Raw genomic sequence first — 19,548 nt, 5'->3', positions numbered from 1 at the left:
AACAAGAAAACATTCTAAAAGTGACTTTTTAGGAATAGTGACATAAAACCCAACTTTACAGTTAAATAGAGTTTTTAGGTAAAATTCTATGAACACCAAGCTCATCATTCCTACTTGCTCCCAATTGAAAGTTATCACTTATTAAATGTAATAAGGTAACCCAACTTTATCTTATGAGAGATTTAGACCTTGCAGTAGTGAGAAAAGAATTTAAGACTTTTTCACTACTAGGACATATAAAACTTAAAAGTACATGGGCAAACCTTTTAAATACACTGCACCCCACCCTCTGGGCGAGGTAGGGTCTACTCTAGGGGTGATATATATATGAAAGATAAAGGCTTATGCCTAGCAAAAGGTTTATTTGTCAGGTCGAACTTTCAGTTTAAAACAGCACAGTAATGTTGCAATGTCAGTCCTGAGACAAGTTTGAAGGGGCTACTTAAGTGAGTGGCACAATCAGTGCTACAGATCCATTAGTATCATTTAATTTAAGGTCCTTGGTGCGTGACATATCAGTTTACTAGATACTTACAAGTAAATGAAATGTTCTATATGAGTGAGCACAAATTCTACCATGTTTGAAGGAGAGAGCACAATAACTATAGCACTGGTTAGCAGCGGTGTGCAGAGGTCTGTGGTCAGTAAAAATGAAGTCAGCCAAATCAGGAGAAATTGAAGGTAAAAGGTTGGGGGAAAACCATGTCAAGGATGTTAGGTCCAACAGAAGTTGTTTGAGACGGTCTCTTTCTAGACATCAGCGGAATTCTAGGTGAAGATCTACATCATTCTATTAATTTATCTGGGGTTATTCATCTACTCTATCGGATTCTCCTCCTGCTCGTGATTCACTGATAAATGACATATAAACCTTCAATGAGGTACTCGTCAGAGGATCTTCTAAGGTCTTTATACAACTACCTGGTCCACCTTCAGCCACATTGGTTAGTTTTGAGACCCTTGATCTTTGGGCAACCGCCACACCTCTTCTGCCTTAGGATCCAGGCCTTTGGAACGAGCTATAAAGCTTTTCCTCATGGGTGCATTGGCTAAGTCTGCTTCAGCTAGAATTTTGAAAAAATATAAACCACCTTATCAAGACACTTTGGCCCAGATTCTCAAAGGTTTAGCATCAGTTTAGTGTTATTTTTCAACTCAATGATTGATGACCTAAAAGAAAGCATCAAAAGTTGAAAGTGCGGAACTCAAAGCTGCTTTCATTTTCATAAAACAGAACAATAACAGCATGTTTACCTCTTTAATCATGTGCAAATAAACATGTTGTCAAAAACCCAATGTTTAAATTGGTTGATCATACTGTCGGCCGTCTTCTTAAACTACACTTCCATTGAGTAAGTATATTATTTAAGGTTTGGACATTCAAGCTAATAAAACCAAACATGTTAGAGGGAGGAAAAGAACATACATTCCAGCAGAAAAAAGCACTTGTAAAACAGAAGACAGTAGAAAACAAGTAAGGACATAGTTTGCAGCCCTCACTGAGCATGTTTGAAAAGTCAAAATAAGCCCAGGCAAAAGGAAAAGTAGTGGGCAGAAAGTAACTTATATGGGCGATAGTGAAGTGATCCATGTGTTGGATAGCAATAAACATCTTCAATTCAGTGCCAAGATACCGTTGGGTGAATGTGCACTTTAAAAATACGCGTTATGTTATGTTAACAGTGCCAGTCTTCATGGCGTGCCCAAACCAGCAAAAGGAGGGACAAATGTACTTTATTCAATCAACAAAAACTAAGCAACTTCGAAAGGCACATGATGGAACTAATTCAAACGGATGGGTGTGCTGAAAGCCCATACTGGTGATACAGCAGGTCTTGAGAGACAGTGCATGAGCTGTCTAGTCAAGACCTAGAAACTAAAAGAAAATTTTTCATGTATTTTTTTTTACTGCATTCCATTTTCCTTTCAGGAAAACTAGCTGTCTTTAAAAAAACAAAACGTTTTTATTACAGATCTACACAGACATGGTGCTCTGCTGGCCCCGCATGCAACCATCCCTGTGTTTTCAGAGATTCCCAATGGGTCGCAAATTGCAACCTACCTCATGAATATTTATGATGTAGGTCAATTAGCGACGCACTGGGAATCCCAAAGCGTGTAAAGCACACTGTTGTACATAGCTGTTTGTGATTTCCTAATAGCTAATAGCAAAAATTAGCTATTAGTTCATCACAAACGGAAGTCAATGTATATCTGGCACTAGAATGCTTCTAGAAGGGACTTAAACGCAGAATCAGAAGAAAAAATATCCTCAACATGTTAGTAGTTGCAAAAGCTGAAAAGCATGGAGACCCTCATGTATTTTAATTTTTTCACTAACAAGTAAGGATTTTGCTAATGTAAACAGATACTCCCTGGGTTTTTATTTCATCGATCATTTCAGATCTCTTATTTTAAAAGGATCAACACAACTAAACCAGGACTACACCTCCCAGAATGCATTGGGTGGTCAAACAATAGCCCAGAACTGGTTACAGCGCAGGGACGCCCCTCTGCTGGGGCAGCTGTGCGCTCTACAAAATTACCTAACATAACATAACATAACATTATCCTTGTGCACTCATAGGAGCAATGGAAAAAGACAATGCAAAGTTTTTTTTTGCATTACGATATTGATATATCTTTATTTTATTCAGTGTCACGAAGGGTGCAGACTCCCACAATATGGAATAGTTGGGGTGTGGCAGTTCCCAACAAAATCCTTGGTGTACATTTAGGAGATGCTGAAAGCACAATATAAAGCTTTATATTTTGTCTTTTTCATAGAATTTCAGTGCAGTATTCTCATTTTTTACTGGTGTCTCGAGGATACACGGATGAAAGGGTGCCATGCAAACTGCATCTATGAAGCCATTTTTAAACAATGGAGGAAAAAGAGCAGCTTTCATCTCTTGGAAGCAGATGTAGAATCTCTATTTCAGCTATAAATACAACCGCTGAATCAGCCACTATTGAGACTTTCTAACAATTCTAACATCTTCCCTCAAAGAGCTGAGTTTAGTCCCTGAAGCTAGGCTCCTGCTTTCTGCAATTTTCATTATCCGTTTGTTGCAATTATGAAGATAAACCAGACGAATGTTAATATATGCTAATTGCCTAATTAGCATCATTACACCACTTATCAGTGGACCATTCTTTTCAGTGTGAAAATCTTTTGAGCATGGTGTTAAATGCACTTGTGCGCAAATCTCACACGGTGGAACTTTATTTGTAGCATGAAATGGAATCCCAAACATTTTTAAATTAAATACAATCAAATACAATCACCATCATCAAGTTCGAGTTTAGTGCTTGATAAATTAAGTTCATGCTTTTCTCTGGATTTGATGCAAGCCCCCTTCCATCACTGTTTTTAAGTGCCATCGGAATGTTATGCATCTTTGTTTTGTAGAGGGTATGACCATTAGCTGTTATTATTTTCTATTGTAGAAACATAGGGACCAATTCACAAAAGCATTTATGAGCATGTCACGTGGTACTCCTATAGTGCTACTTTATAGTTTCCTAAATATTTCTGGTGAACTGGCCCAAAACTTCTAAGACGGAAAGACAATGGGAATATCCGGGGAATATTCATATACACTTAGGAAAAATAGAAAGTGCAGTGCTCTCTAACAATTTTACTAAAAGGGAGCTATAGAATTCTGAGTCAATTTGCTATGTGAGTACATGAAGACGTACTTCTGTAGACCACTTCTGTTACTGATGAATGCCTTCTTGACTCTGTCCCAAACAGGGTCAGACTGAAGAACCAAAAACAGCCCCGGCCGTCAAGAATGCTCACGCCTGCCTTGCTCATTTGGGAATTTCTCTTTTTCCATCAATCCATTCTCCATCTCCTTCTCTTCTCTCTCCCTGATCACTTTCCCTCTAGCATCCACTTCATTCTCTTTCCTTCTCTTTCTCGAAGCCTCTTCATGCCTGCTGCAGTTAACCTCAGGGAGCTGGGGGGAATGGCCTCGTGGATTACAAGGCCTGTTCTGCCATGGACCCAATACAGTGGCGGCCGGTGCAGGTAAGCGCAGTCAGGCGGGGCAGGGGAGGTACGTCGACAGATGACAGAATAGGATTTATTTATATATTTTATTTTCCCAATTTATTTTATTTTTCCAATGGCCTTTGTTTAGGGCGATGAATCAAGTCAACTCTGTTGATATTGCATAAGGATGCTGAGCGCCAAGAAGTTAACAGCAGAATTAAGGAAACTTTATTGATGGGTTGGAAGTTCAACAGTATCAAATGGCATCCGTCATGCTTTAACTAATGACAGGTTAATGCACTGTAATATTTCTAGACTTTGGATTGCCAAAAGCTAACTCATCAGTGTCACAGTTAAACTAGCATTGAGTAGGATCATACGAGGGATGATACTGGTTAACACCTTTACAAATACTTCAGGTAATGAGCACAACTGCATGGAGAGAAACCCGTCGATAACTAAGCATCTCCCTAGAGGACAAGATACATTCATTTCAAATGGGCAGAAAGCTAAGAACAGGAACATGAACATCAGAGAAGCAAAGACGATGAAAGAGACACAATGAAACATTGGCACCCACAAAGAAGTGGAAGGGGCAGCATGGACACGTATTGGCATAGAAAGGAACATGGAAATATCATTCATGGTAAAATAAATGACTGGGAACAGCAACCAGCCCTTGCAGATAACTGCTCGACCCGCCCAGGGTGGGGGCTGCTAGTGAGACGCATTGCTCCGGCTTTTGCTACAGGAGGCCGATATTGCAGCACTGTTGCAAAACCGGCCCCCAGTGACAAAACAGGCCCCCACGGCCACAAAACCGGCCCCCACCCCTCCGGCACACCGGGAAAACGCCTGGTGCCCTCTATGGCCAGTCTATGCTCAACATTAGCTTTACACTGCAGCAGAGAACAGCAGGGGCGGCTCTAGGCTCATGGTGGCCCTGGGCAGGGAGTGTAGTTCGGGGGCCCCGGAAGAGGGGCTCCGGGCGGGGCGGAGCGCGGAGGCCAGTGAAGAGGGGGGGGGGGGTCAGGGTGTTTGGAAGTGGAACAGAGCCAGAGGCTGCCAAATCCCTGCCAGGGGCCGCCACGCAAATATGTATCCATCCTCAGAGGATTATTATATTAAGGGTATATATTGGCGTGGTGGCCCCTGGGGTTTGGTGGCCCTGTGCACGTGCACAGCTTGCACATGCCTAAGGCCGGCCCTGAGAACAGACCAAACTGAACTAACTTGGCAAAGCCAATAGGTCTGGCTTTAATGTGCCAACGCATGTAAAGAAAGACGGTCACAAGTGCTGTTTGCATGAAATATAGACAAATGTTATTTATCATGAATATTAAAACATGCCTTGTTGACTTTGCCAATGCTAGGAAAAATGTAGTATAACAGTTCTCCATTTTTGTATAGAATACATGTCGGAGATAAAAACGTAATGTGACAAATGGCACGATCATTAAGTATAGGTTCCATATATAAAACAGTCCCTCACTTCCTGGAAGGCAAAATGCTACACCAAACTGACAATATCATGAGGCGAGAGGGTAATACTCCTCTGGATGGAAGCAAAACCCACTCTGTGTATATTCTAAAGGGCTGCTTACAATACTTATTTCGAACAGTCTTGCTGTCAAGTCAGACCCAAAAAGTAACAATCAAGGGAAGTGCTATGTAATGAAAATATAAAATATAAGTAATTGTCATGCATGTACTTTACAATTTTAAATTAAGATTCAGTGCAGCACAATGGAACTCAAAATGTCAAATCGTTGTGTGTTGGCATTCATCTACTATAATATATGTTACGTTACTCTTTGATCAGGGTTAACTTCAAGTTGATGCTTACCAAAATTTGAAGGGCCCGATTCACAGAACTAACTTAAGACAAAATCCCAAACTTACTACTTTTGGTATTCACAGAAGTTAGGATTTTGTCTTAAGACAGACTTAAGACAGGCTTAAGTTAGGATTCTGTCTTAAGTCTGTCTTAAGACAAAATCCTAACTTCTGTGAATACCAAAAGTAGTAAGTTTAGGATTTTGTCTTAAGTTAGTTCTGTGAATCAGCCCCGAGGAGAGTAGCGTATCATGATCATGGATGGTGATGTAAAAAATGAATGAATTTATTGGATGCAAACAGCCACCAACATTATGGCAGACAATAGGCATGTCTGTAAGAGCTTGCCATTTCATTAGTTTTGGCATGTAGCCCAACAATGGAAACCAATGAGATAAAAGACAGATAAACCATTTATCGATACATCTGCAAGAAATTATTGGAGGAGTTTGAGTTGAAGCTCATATGGTGTATCCGAGCGAAAACAAGTGGAAACATTGTCATTCGCATTTGTACCTAAAAAAAATATTTTCTCTCTGCGAAAACAAGCATCGCTTGATGAACGTCTGTATGATAGGTTAGTATCCCTATGAGTATTTGTCATTTACTTAAGCGACAACCTCCCCACATCTGTGTGGACTCCACAACCTGGTGAAATTGCTGATTTACTTGTTTTCTTGACTCTGCAGCCTTCCCTCCTGATTGGTCTCCAGAAATCGATAAACATTTCAATTTGCTGATACTTCACACGGGTTGCACACTCACACGTCTCAGTGCTCCCCGTAGATTTGTATACATTTGTCGTTTGATGTCTTCCTTAGATTGCACCTATACCATATCTGGGGCTTATCATAAATTAGAATAGTTCAAAAATAGATGCCTCGCTCGAGAGGAGGCCACTGATCTGCCCTTGTGCCATCTTCATTGATTCAGGAGCATACCTATTTATTTTCCTTCCATAGTCTTTCACCCTTGCCACCTCTGGGAGACTTCCAAAAATATTGAATTGCTGTATGGTTCCTTTTGTGTCTCACACTGCTTACTGTTTGGGATTTTGGGACCTCACTACTCCGTTTCACTTACCCGCCATCATTCCTCCATAGCAAAGAGTTCTGACATCCTTGCTGTCTCCAGGGTGTCCCAGCCAAGTATCATCTCCAGGCCATAATGCAACGGCATCCCTCTGAGCTAACCATCTCATTCAGCACTACCAACAATTAGATGCACACCAGCAAACCATACTTCCGAAGCCGTAACCCCTCAGCCTAACCTGACTAACCCCAGCCCATAGGATCGAAGGACCAAAAATAGATCCTTATCAGCAGTCCTTAAGTTGTAAAAAAAAATAAGTGCCTGGGCTCTTGTCAGGAGGCTGCTGTAGCTTGCATCGCCCAATGCCACTGCTGAACTGCCAATGATAGTAACAACACAACTACTGATCACCAAACTTCTAAAAGTGTGACAATTCGGACTATTTCGAGCCCCCCAAGCTACAAGAATGGATTGAGCGGCACTAAATAGTCATTTTTAATGTATTTGGAATTAACAATTAACTGTTGTTGTGGTAGTCTCTGAATTAGCTGGACAGCGCCACCTTGTGGCAGACTGTCAGAAACTCCGGTGTTGACAATTAAGTGCTGGTGTCAAGGACTGGAAACCACCAGATCAAATTAAGCACACACCTTATCAGTGCAATATCCATGTATAAAAAAGACACTGAATGAATTTCCTTGTCATGGACATGTCCAATGCAGGCTATTTATAGCAAAAACTTGATGACACAATCTCATCTTCCATGAAGCAGTAGCATTATGAAATAAAATCATCAAGAGAAACTATCTGAGTATACGCCCTGAATGAATTACATTTGTGCACATGCAGTCTCTACACCCCTTGCAGGGAACAACATTTTAATATTAGAATGCAAAGCTTTCCTAGTCAAACCCAACCCCCTCCATAATGGCACAATCTCCTTTGTACTAATTTAAATGTGCTTCCAGAGAGCCTCATTTGAAACAGCTTTCTGTGACTTTAACTCATGGAAAGGCCAAATAACTGCAAATTTTCCTGAGCTCAAACATGCCATTGAACAAGCCATAATAGCAACAAGGTATAATTACTCTGACAACAGAAACAAGCAAGCAAAAGGCAGTTTCTCCTATTTCAGGAATATTATTTAAGGAACTAATATAGCAAATTAAAAAATCTGGCTCCCCTGCCGATCCATGCGCCCTGGCAATTTTAATGAAAATGCTATTTAGTAAAACCACCGCAGATGCAGTATGGCCAATAATCTATGCATCTATCACTACTGATGCTATGGTAAATTAAATTAAATGTTCATTCATGAAACCAGGCCTTCAAGCAAAATACTTGTCTAGTTACAAACCAATAACAAATAGATGCTTCCTAGTCAAACTGATACAAAGGCATCCCACATTCAGATCGTGGAATTTATTTATTTTTAAAACAATATCCTCTTAATGCACAGTGAGGCATCTACCACTAAAGAGGAACTGAATCTACTCCAGTTACTAATGTGAGCATGCTTAGAACACATTCTGGTTCTAATGGGGCAGCTACTTCAATTCTCCTAGGCCTCTATCTGGCCTTTAATGCGGCCCTTCACCCACTTCAGAATGTTGGCATTCATTTCTGGGCTGCATAGTGGTCTGTCTAGCCCACTTCTTGGCATAACCACATTATCCCCCCACGCCACACACATTTGTACCTTCCCACCTGTATATTGGTGTTCCACATGGCTTTACAATCTGCCTACTCTTCAACATATGCATTAGACATTCATCCTTGGGCCTTGTTACAATTGCAGAGAAAACACACAGATCATCTTGAGGTTCCAGAACTCTAGGTTGGAAGTTATGTGATCACTGTTAAAGACTGGACGACAGCTATCCACCTAAACAGAAATCCTCCTCAGTGGAAGAAGACCACTGCCAAAAGAGACCACAGCCTCTTAAACAGATCTAGGACAAGGACCCTGGCTCACAGTAAAGACATATAAAGCCAAAAAGGGAAATCCCTAGAAACCACAATAAGTCCTTATTCACATCATCCTCTCACTCTTTCATGCCATAGTGTTAAGGATCCCAATTATTGTCCCCAATATATTTGCCAACTAAAATGTAGCGCTTACAATATTTTTTATTTATCTTTTCTTTAAATTTAAAAATTCTGGAGATATCCCTGAAAACATATACATCAACAATAAACAATAAAATACAGGACATATCATAAGTACAGTTTATCCATTACATTTCATCATAAAACACATTTATAAAAAGATTTTCAACATAAAAGGTATAGCACAAAATCAGTTATTTCTAGTTACCCCCCTCGTTAAGCAAATCTTATGCTCTTACTAGACCTTACTTTGAATGTCTGACATAATATCGACAGACAGAATATCTACATACAAAAATATCGAGACAAAAATATCGAAATCAAAAATATCGGAGTCATATCTTCATAAAGGTAAGTACAAAAATATCGAAAAATGAATATCGTAGTACAAAAATATCGAAATTAAAAATATCGTTTTTTTAAATGTATTAATAATAATGTAAAAATAATTTAAAAATACATATAATTTTACAAATATTAAATAAAAACATTAAAACATAATTACAAAATTAAAACTAATACATATACATTTAAAATAAATTAAAAACGTAATAATTTAATGTAATTTTATTTATTTTAATTTCATTTAATTGATTTAATTTAAATTTATTTTATTTTTACCCTGTACGCCTGTACCCCAAAAACCCAAAACTGACCCTGAACCCTAAAAATACCCCTTTACCCAAAAACCCAAAACTGACCCTGAACCCTAAAAATACCCCTTTACCCAAAAACCCAAAACTGACCCTAAACCCTAAAAATACCCCTTTACCCAAAAACTGAAAACTGACCCTGAACCCAAAAAATACCCCTTTACCCAAGAACTGAAAACTGACCCTGAACCCTAAAAATACCCCTTTACCTAAAAACCCAAAACTGACCCTGAACCCTAAAAATACCCCTTTACCCAAAAACTGAAAACTGACCCTGAACCCTAAAAATACCCCTTTACCCAAAAACTGAAAACTGACCCTGAAGCCTAAAAATACCCCTTTACCCAAGAACTGAAAACTGACCCTGAGCCCTAAAAATACCCCTTTACCCAAAAACCCAAAACTGACCCTGAACCCTAAAAATACCCCTTTACCCAAAAACCCAAAACTGACCCTGAACCCTAAAAATACTCCTATACCCAAAATTAATTAATATTATTTAATTACCAATTAATTATTAATCAAAAATAACAATAAAGTAAATATATTAGCACATTAGCTGTAATTAATTTAATTTAATAATTAATATTATTTTTTCCCAATTAATTAATTAACAATAACAAAAAATTATATATAAAAAAATTACTCTAATTAATTAATTAACTAATTAATATTAATTAATTACCAATTAATTATTAATAAAAATATTTACAAACATATATTAATTAATTAATTATTATTAAATTACTTCCCACCCTATTCCCCTATAAACCCACAACCCGCTCTGATACTAAAACGCAAAATGTAAACAAATTTACAAATTTTCAAACATACATTACAAAACATGTTTAACAAACATATAAACAACATAATAAAATACATAACACTAAAAAAAAATTCGATATTAGTAAAATTCGATATTAGTAACATACATACCTTAAAAAACGATATTCTGTCTGTCGATATTTTGGACATGGATATTCTATACTGTCGAAATTAAAACATCGATATTATTGTATATCGATATTTTAATTTCGATATTTTGTCTGCCTACCAGATCCAATAGCCCTCTATACTTTGTATGGAGCACTCAGTACCAGAATTCTCATGTATCTGAGGCTTCCTAGGCTTTATTTGGATTCTTTATACAAAATATGTTTTGGTGTTTAGGGCCAATGGATGTGGGACCACCTTCTTCAGGACAGTGATTCTTATGGGGTCACTTTTCTGAATATATTCAATTCCTTCTGTACATATAGAAAGGCGAGAACAAGCATTGAATTGTAAGAAACAGCCATCATGTTTCATTTGACCAAAGTAAATTCATCAGTGAATTACTATGTGATACATTCTGTACTAGACACACACTTTGTACTTATTGCTTCATGGTGTACATTCTATATATCAATAACTCTGAACCACAGTGGGAGATCTCTAGTATTCAGAGCCAATGGATCAAGCCAAGGTAGTCAAGTCAGACCATACTTTGGAACTCTAAATCGATTCCGTAGTGAAATCATTTATGAATATGTTTTGTATCCTAAGGCTGACCCCACAGAGTGTATGCTACAGCTACTCTTGTAATATTGCTCCTATATTCATGAAAGTGGTTCAATTAGGAGCACCAAAATATCTCTAAAACAAATTGCAAAGGGTCCAAAAACCAGTGGTTAGACTGCTTCTTCGTGTCAAACCCTGAATCACTTTAGCCCAGCCTTCACTATTTGCAGTTGTTTCCCATTTCATGCGGGATCATTTTTAAGGCACCATGCTTAACACACGGTACACTCCAAGAAATCTGACCAAGGTTCTTCCAGCTTAATTTTCAGATCCAGTACCCTAAACGCAACCTCCATTCCAGTACATTCATACATGCTAGAGTGCAAACTTTAACCATCACAACTGGAAGATCACTCCCTCTCAGTTCAAGCCAACATATTTTGGAAATCTCACCTCCGCACAAGGAGATTAGAAATCCACCTTGCACTCCATAAATCAAGGATTATTGACTGATCTGATGCATCGAATAGCTATGTTATGAAGCACACTTTATCCCTCTCAGATGCGCTATAAATAATATACACATACCAGCAGTGACTAGTCTTTTGCAACTGTTGTGACACAGCTCCTTTCGGCAAGTTTACCTTGACTGCCATGGGCATCTCTATCAATGGATGGTAACAAAGATATTCTGCCTGTGTGCTTTCCATTTGGCGTTGCATAGCAATGTCTCTGAATTGGATGTAGCTACCAAGGAGCAAGAAGTTGCAATTGTATGCTCTAGCTTAAACAAGTTTCTTGGCTATTGATGCCAGCTCGAGCGTACCATTCAGGTATTTACACTCTGTGTGCAGTTTAGTCAGCCAGAATTAGCTTCCTAACTTTCTTAACTATAGGGCCCACCCCCTCAGAGGATGCATGTCGCCAAAGATAAAAGCGATATAACGTATTGAGGGGGTTGTGAAGCATCAATATCGCATGCTTTAGTGCTCACGCGACCACTGGCCAGGATTTTTTCCTAGCAACCTAGTCCTGATGAAAGCAATTGTGACCCTGCAAGAATGTATATTTAGCCGAAACATGTCGACCTAGGATGATGGAGACCATTGTAATCTCACTTCAAATCCACCTTAGCCAATTTTAACACTACCCAAGGTACTCACAATTAAAACATCCTTAAGGGATGGATCACCTTGGGGCAGTTTTAACTCACTCACAACTCACGAATTCACCAAACAAAACCCTGCTCCACTGTAATTAAGGCATCGCAGCACACCCGAGATGGACTAGGCATCTTGGTTGGCAACCTAAAGATGAAGCATGCCGCTAACTAGGTTAGTAGGTGAGGATCCTTTTTTTAACAAGCATTTGCAATGCAATAGGTCTCGCATTATAAAAGTTTGAGCTGTTGGCATTGCTAATAATAATGCAACACTAGCAGCTCAAAGATTCAGTAATGTGAGACCTTGGAACGCCTCCTTCTGGCGCAGGGCTTTACAACGTGACGCATCTGGGAGATGCGTCACGTTGTAAATACCCCACACCATGGCGCATCTTTTGCGCCGCCGCTGCGGCACAACAGTGATGCAACAGTGGTGTAAAAGAGGCTCAGGGGGCTTGTAAATCTGCCCCTACCTTTTTTTTCTCTTGAGACACGAGTTAAAGGCATTCTTGATGCTATATATGAGTGGTAGCAAGCTCGTTTTCATTTGATTTATTCAGTAAGTTAAATACCCTCCAAAAACCACCAATGAGAGATGGGAGGGCGTTAGGGTTGGAACACAGGAAATAGCTCCTGGGACAGCTGAAGGAGGGCCCCAGCGCTGCAGTCCACATAACACTATTAGTTCCATACAAAATGAGGATGATTTACGTATTATTTAAAGTCAGGTTTTGTGAAATGCAGTATCGGAGAAGGACCTTTGCTCTATATACTCAACTCTATGATATAGTAACTGCTTATACAGAAGAATGTGGATATGCAATCACAATATATTCTGCACAGATAAACCAAGAAGTATTAATGTGACCCAGGGCATGCCCTTGAAGACAGGTTATCAAGGGACACAAATGAACTTCTTTTATAACATGTAGCCATTCATGAGCAAAATTTCATGCTAGAGTTTTCTGCTTCGATCTGGTTTATGCAGTTAGATCTGCTAAAGGGTCATTGACATCAGAGTCTGCTCCAGCCCAAAGCGTGTGCCAGCATCCCCAATGATGCGTGTTTCAGGCACGTGCTTATTCGGGGGAAATTTCTTTCACAGCCAGTGAGCTCTCGCAGTTTGGCTGCTCTCCTGCAAGATCTTTGTGCACCGTTGGTGATGCGGAAATCCTGTGTGCAGTGCAATAAACACCTGGCAAAGACAAATGTAGCAGTTTCATGCAAGATATACAGAGAGGGGCGTGGAGCTCAGCTCCCCCAGATTCTTGATTTAATTGTTATTTATAATTTTTATAACATTCTTTGGACATTGGTGATGATAATCCACATTTGTAAAGCGCAAACCATCACCTGTTAGGGTGTCTAGGCGCTAGGGGGCGTAGGGAAGATTAAGTAAACTATGGTGCTGGGCTAATCTGCCGCCAGCCCCAGGGATCAAACGGTGATCCCCAGATTCCAGAGTCAGTCACCCTGGCAGCGGCGCCACACCTCTGCCCTGGTGGAAAGCAATGGTCATTTATGATAGTGTGTTGGGTTTCAACACAGCGCATCTTCATTTCATTGATACTGTAGCAAGGTGGTCCGCACAGGGAGGGATGGGTTCTCTTTTTGTTTCCAGCAACTGCAAGGAATAGTGCATGCGGAATGTGTGTTTTTTCCCCTTGACATGGACAGCGGCCCAAACACACTCATCTTTTCACTTATCCTTTTCTACTGGCGTTGAGGGGGGCAATAAACTCAGACTCTCAGTTCCTGGCTGTGATTCCCTTCATCGTTACAATGAGCCGTCAGTTTATTGTACCTCGGATGCACTTAATTAATCTTTTATTGAGACTGTAGAGTGTTGTCATTGCCCTAACGGACATTGTCATTTCAGTTGTGTAGTGCTGGGACAGAAATGTCCTTTGCATGGGGAACAGTCCTATAAGCCTGCCCCAAAGGCCCAACTGTATGTGAAAAAGTTATCCTGAGTTTTTGATTGGCCCTGGCGTCACCCTAATCTAGCATGAGCGTAGAGGTGGCAGCCTGCTCCTAGGTCTATTCTATAACCTATAAGAGGACCCAAACTATTATGCCCTCATAGCAGTCGGAGCTGGTCCAGCGAATCAGTAGTGGGGCAGGGGGCAGTGGGGTGGAGGGGGTGGGGGGGGGGGGGGCAGATTAAAAATTTCACAAAAAAAGTCTCCTGCCGGCTGGCCGCCACCTCACTTCAGTCCTCTTCCTGGCTTCTGCTGGAACAGGCAGCAGGAAGCAAGATAGGCTACCCTGAGCCTATCTTGTGATTGGTAAGCACCCAGGCACAGCATTGTGATTGGTAAGCACCCAGGCACCCCATAGCCAATCGCAACGCTGCACTGCAGCGTTGTGATTGGTCCGAGCACCGTGGTTTGGCGCTCAGATAGGGAATGGAAGCCTGGGCATGTTCTTCACCCATTCTGCAATGCAGCCTGGCTGCAGTACATGCTACGTGTGCATGAATGTGTGGCCAGCCCCATTCATGCGCACTTCGGAGGGTGTCACCACTCCTTCCCCTTGCCCAGCCCCGCAAAATTGCCACAGCACAGAAAAATAAAATGATAATAACATTGCGTTATTATCATTTTATTTTTCCTTGTTTGCCTTGCTGAAAGGCAGGGGGCGAAGCTCCTCTGCCTTAGTGGAGGAGCCGTCCATGCCACATAGTGGGCATAAGAGTATTGTTCATGCCTTGGGTTGTCACATAGAGCAGTGGTGGCAGCAGACCAAAATTATGTGAATATTTAGCTTGACCAGTACTTTTTATCTGTGTCAGGAGAGAGGACAGGCTACTGAAACATCTCTGATCAATTTACATTATGTATGTGAACCTCAGACATTGCACTGAAATTCTTGGTGCGTTTGTGTGTATGTGTGATAGGTCTATGACACATATGAAAGCAGGACTCTAAGTGGTTAGAGCCTGAGTACTAAGACCAGTTGGACCCCCTTTGGATGGCTTCAGGTTAAGCATGGCACAAGATGGAGGATGAAGACAGCTTTCCCAGACAGTTACAATGTTTTGCCCACATTTGTGTGGCTGGAGGTTGGAGATCTAATCACTGAAGTGAGAAAGGATGGAGATATGGCTTCCTTTAGAAATTCAGTGAGGGTGAGTTGCATGATTTGAATGAGTTTGTTAAAAGGATGGAGGCCAGGTATTTTTCTGTTCTGAAAAGTTAATGGTGACGGGCGAGTAAGGGAAGAGTACTCTACCCCAATCTCTGACATGACAGAAAAGGATCCAGAAAAATGTAAAGTGCTGGATAACAAGTGGCTAGCTAACAGGGTTAACAAATGGCTGGAGAAGAGTGGCTCTAGGCCAAAGGGAACAAGGAACTGTTTACAGACTGGTTCCAAACTTGGGGGCAAGGGCTAGGGTAATTCAGAGTCCAAGGGAGAATACGGGAAAAAGAGAATTGAGTTCCCATTCAGGAACACAAGCAAAAGGAAGGGCAGGAATGTTCTTCTGAGCACAAAGGAATAGTTGTTATAGCTGTCACAAGGCGGTGCACCACAAAACGGACTGTCAGGTGAAATAACCTGTATCAACAGCACACATTATAGCCAGTATGCTTACTGTGGGTGAAGGGACCCCAATTTAGGAACAATGAACATTTGAGAAAGAGATTTACTTAGATGCTCTAAAGCATATCCATCCAAACACCATGAGGGGGGTTGTGTTGGAAGCATATATGAAAGTGGGAAGGATTCCTGCCCTGAAGCATAGAGAGGCTTTCAGGACTATGGTTGAGAAGAAGTATCTTAAACCCGAGGGGATTCTCCCATGTGCCAATGGCACAGGTTTGCTAGCCTTTTGGGGATGACAAGGAGTATCTGATTGCCTGAGTACCAGGGGAAATCAATGGCAAGTCGGCCATGGTCTATGTAGAGTTGAGAGAGAAGCAACATGCTGCATGTCTCTTGGGCAATGATTTGATTGCCCTGGATTTAGAACCAGGACCAGAAGTCTAATTGGCTTGGACCAAATTGCCTGTGTTAATTAGAGTATACCAGCACACACGGGCCCAGGAAGACGCAGGAATGATTCCAAATGAGCAAAGACGAGAAAAAGGTAAGCAGATCAGGGCAGATCACCTGTGTTGACTAGAATACAAGCTGAACACTGGCTCAGGAAGAGACATGGATGATTCCAGATTTACAAAGACCAGAAAAGGGTGAGCAGATCAGGGCAGACTCAAAGAAGGGGCAGGGTGTGGCATCCATAGCCCAGCTTTAAACTTAGAGGAGGATGAGGCACTCGAGTTTGAATCACTGCTAGAGCTGCAGCATTTGTTAGCTGCTGCAGAACCTAACCTAGAGGAATTTTACCATGCATCATCTGAGTGCTCTACATTTATTTGTGTGACTGTAGTAGGAAGCTCAGCTCAGCAGCCAGGAGTTTTTAAGGGGCTAATGATTCCCTTAGTGAACAATAATTTCCTGTTGTCACTGACCCACAAAGAGCCTTTAGCAGGTAAATTGGATGTTAAAAACACCCAGGATGAGTTAGATTCTTTGGGGCACATTTACTAAACTTTCATGCAACAGAGGGCAACAAGCAAAGTTGCTGTGCAGCTTTGTATAAAAGGGAGAGAGCAGAAATACTCCATATTTACAAAAATATTGATAATTTCTGTTCTGTCCTTGCGCTGGCAGACTGTGTGTAATCTAGACGTATTTGGACAAAATATCGAAGTATAGATTTCGAGATACACAAATATCGAGTTTTTAATATTAAGACACATAAATATCGTGATGCAGAAATATCGTTGGCAAGAATATATTTTTTTGGAGTACGAAATATAGTTTTCAAGATTATCTGTGTTTTTAATATCAATTTCAATAATATAGTTGTTAAAAATATTGTTTTTCAATTATCTTTGTGTTTTACTTCATATATTCATTTTATATGCTAAATAATGTTTGTATAATTGTTGACAATATTTTAAAACATGGGTTGTAATTTTAAGTTATTTATAATTTTAATTTAATTGTTAATAGTAATTTGTTTGTAGAGGGTTGTGAGGTGTATAGGGGTTCAGGGGTGGAAGTTAATTCAGTATAATTAATTAATAATCACAAAATGATTTAGTATTATTTATTTAATTGCTTGTTAATCATTTAAGTTGTGCAATTATTTTATTTTTATAGTTGCAATTTAGGTGTGGGTTGTTGGGTTTGTAGGGGAATTGGTTGGGAGGTTAGTTAAGTAATAATTGATTAATAATGAATTATTAATTTTTATGAATTATTTAATTAATGGTTAACTATATAAAATGTCTAAATATTATATATTCTTAGTTTTTGTTTAGGAGTGGGTTGGAGGGGTTAGTTCATTAAGTACAAATCCATTAACAAGTAGTTATTAATGTATTATTCATTATTTAATGTATAATTATGTAAATTTCTTAATAATTATACATTTTCTATATTATATATGAGGTTTGGGCTGTTGTGTTTGTTGGGCCTAGGGTGTAAAATGATTTAGGTTATAGTTAATTAACAGTTAATTATTCATGTATTAATGCATGTTTAAATGGTCATTAAATAGGTTAATTGTGTTATACTTCTTCATTTTAGTTATATTTTAAGTGTAAGCTGCTAGGTTTGTGGAAGTATAGTGTGGTAACTGAATTTAATATTAAATTAATACATTGTTTTATAATTCAAAATTAATTATAAAAATGTTTAATAGTCACGTAAATTGTTTAGTAGTGTTATTCATTTTACATATATCATTTTTACATTAAGAGTTGTCAAGTCAAGTCAAATAAATGTATATTTGGACAATAATGACCATAAAAGCAAAATCGCACACCCCAAGAGTAAAATAGTAAAAACGTATATAATACTTGATAAAAGGGATCAACCAATAATTCATGTACAAATTTTCATGTGTTAATGACCAGGCACTAGTGTATATTGATTTTAATACAAATATAAAAAAACTACTACATGTCAAAATTACTACACCTTCTAAGACCTGGATAAAGTGCATTCTGTTACAGTACTAACAAATGATTAAAAACAATGCCCACTAAAATATAACAATTCTACGAACAAATCAATGTGTGATCATATTTTTTCCTTCGCTGTTGGGCTTCTGTTAAGAAACTTGCAACCCCAAAACATATTAAAGGTGAGGACAACCTTTGCAGATATTTCAGGGCTGGCCTCACTTGTGCAAAGTTACAATGTTTTAGCAGTGGTAAAATGTATCTTGACCGAAGATCATTATAAAATCCACATAAGAACATAAAGTGTAGGGGATCTTTGTCAGAGACATCATCACAAGGGTAGGGCTTTAGAGCCCTAGGCTTCAAAAAACCCTTAGGAACCATTAAGAGTTGTATATTTCTGTTCAACTAATAGGGTTATTAAAATATGTTATGTTTTTGTAATGAAGTACTTTCTCTACTGTTGCACAGACTAGAGTGGGAATAGTAAATGTAACTCTAACATAGTCCAACGCCTTCCCTACTGTTGCACAAACAGGGAGGGAATAGTAAATGTTACCCCTTTGAATTCCAATGCTTTCCCTACTGTTACACAGACTGGAGTAGGACAAGTGTATTTTTTATTTTTTTATTTAAAATTGTCAAAATATATATTAGTATTATTTGGTGGTTTAAATTTGTATCATTTTTATATATATCTATATATATATATATATAAGATCCACAAAGGTACTGTTCCTATACCTGGACGACCGATTATCTCAGCCCAGAATGGACTATTGGAGGCAATATCTAAGTATGTGGATTTCGATCTTCACGGTTTTATGGAGGCCCTCCCAACCTACATAAGAGACACTAGTGATTTTTTGAATAAACTGAATGGGGTAATGTGGAAACCTGAATATCGGTTTCTGGTAATGGACATTTCGTCTCTCTATACATCTATTAACCCCTTCCATGCTGGTGACGAACCCCAGCCGTCATGCACTACGGTGCTCGTGTGCTGATGACAGCTGGGGTTCGTCATGGCCCGCCCGTGTTCGGCCGCATCGAAGGGGTTAATCACAGTGATGGCCTTAGAGCAATCGAATATTTCTTGAGTGAAAGGGACATCAGATTCTATGAACATAGCAAAATGCTGGTCAAAATGATTGATTTATGTCTAAACAATAATTACTTTTTTATTTAACAACGAGGTATATCAGCAACTGCGGGGTGTGGCCATGGGGGGGCATGCTTCTCCCCTAGTTACGCGTGTTTACACGTGGGCTGGTGGGA

This window comes from Lissotriton vulgaris, chromosome 8, assembly GCF_964263255.1.
Source record: "Lissotriton vulgaris chromosome 8, aLisVul1.2, whole genome shotgun sequence".
In the NCBI taxonomy this organism is placed as follows: Eukaryota; Metazoa; Chordata; class Amphibia; order Caudata; family Salamandridae; genus Lissotriton; species Lissotriton vulgaris.
This window is presented reverse-complemented; position numbering follows the sequence as displayed.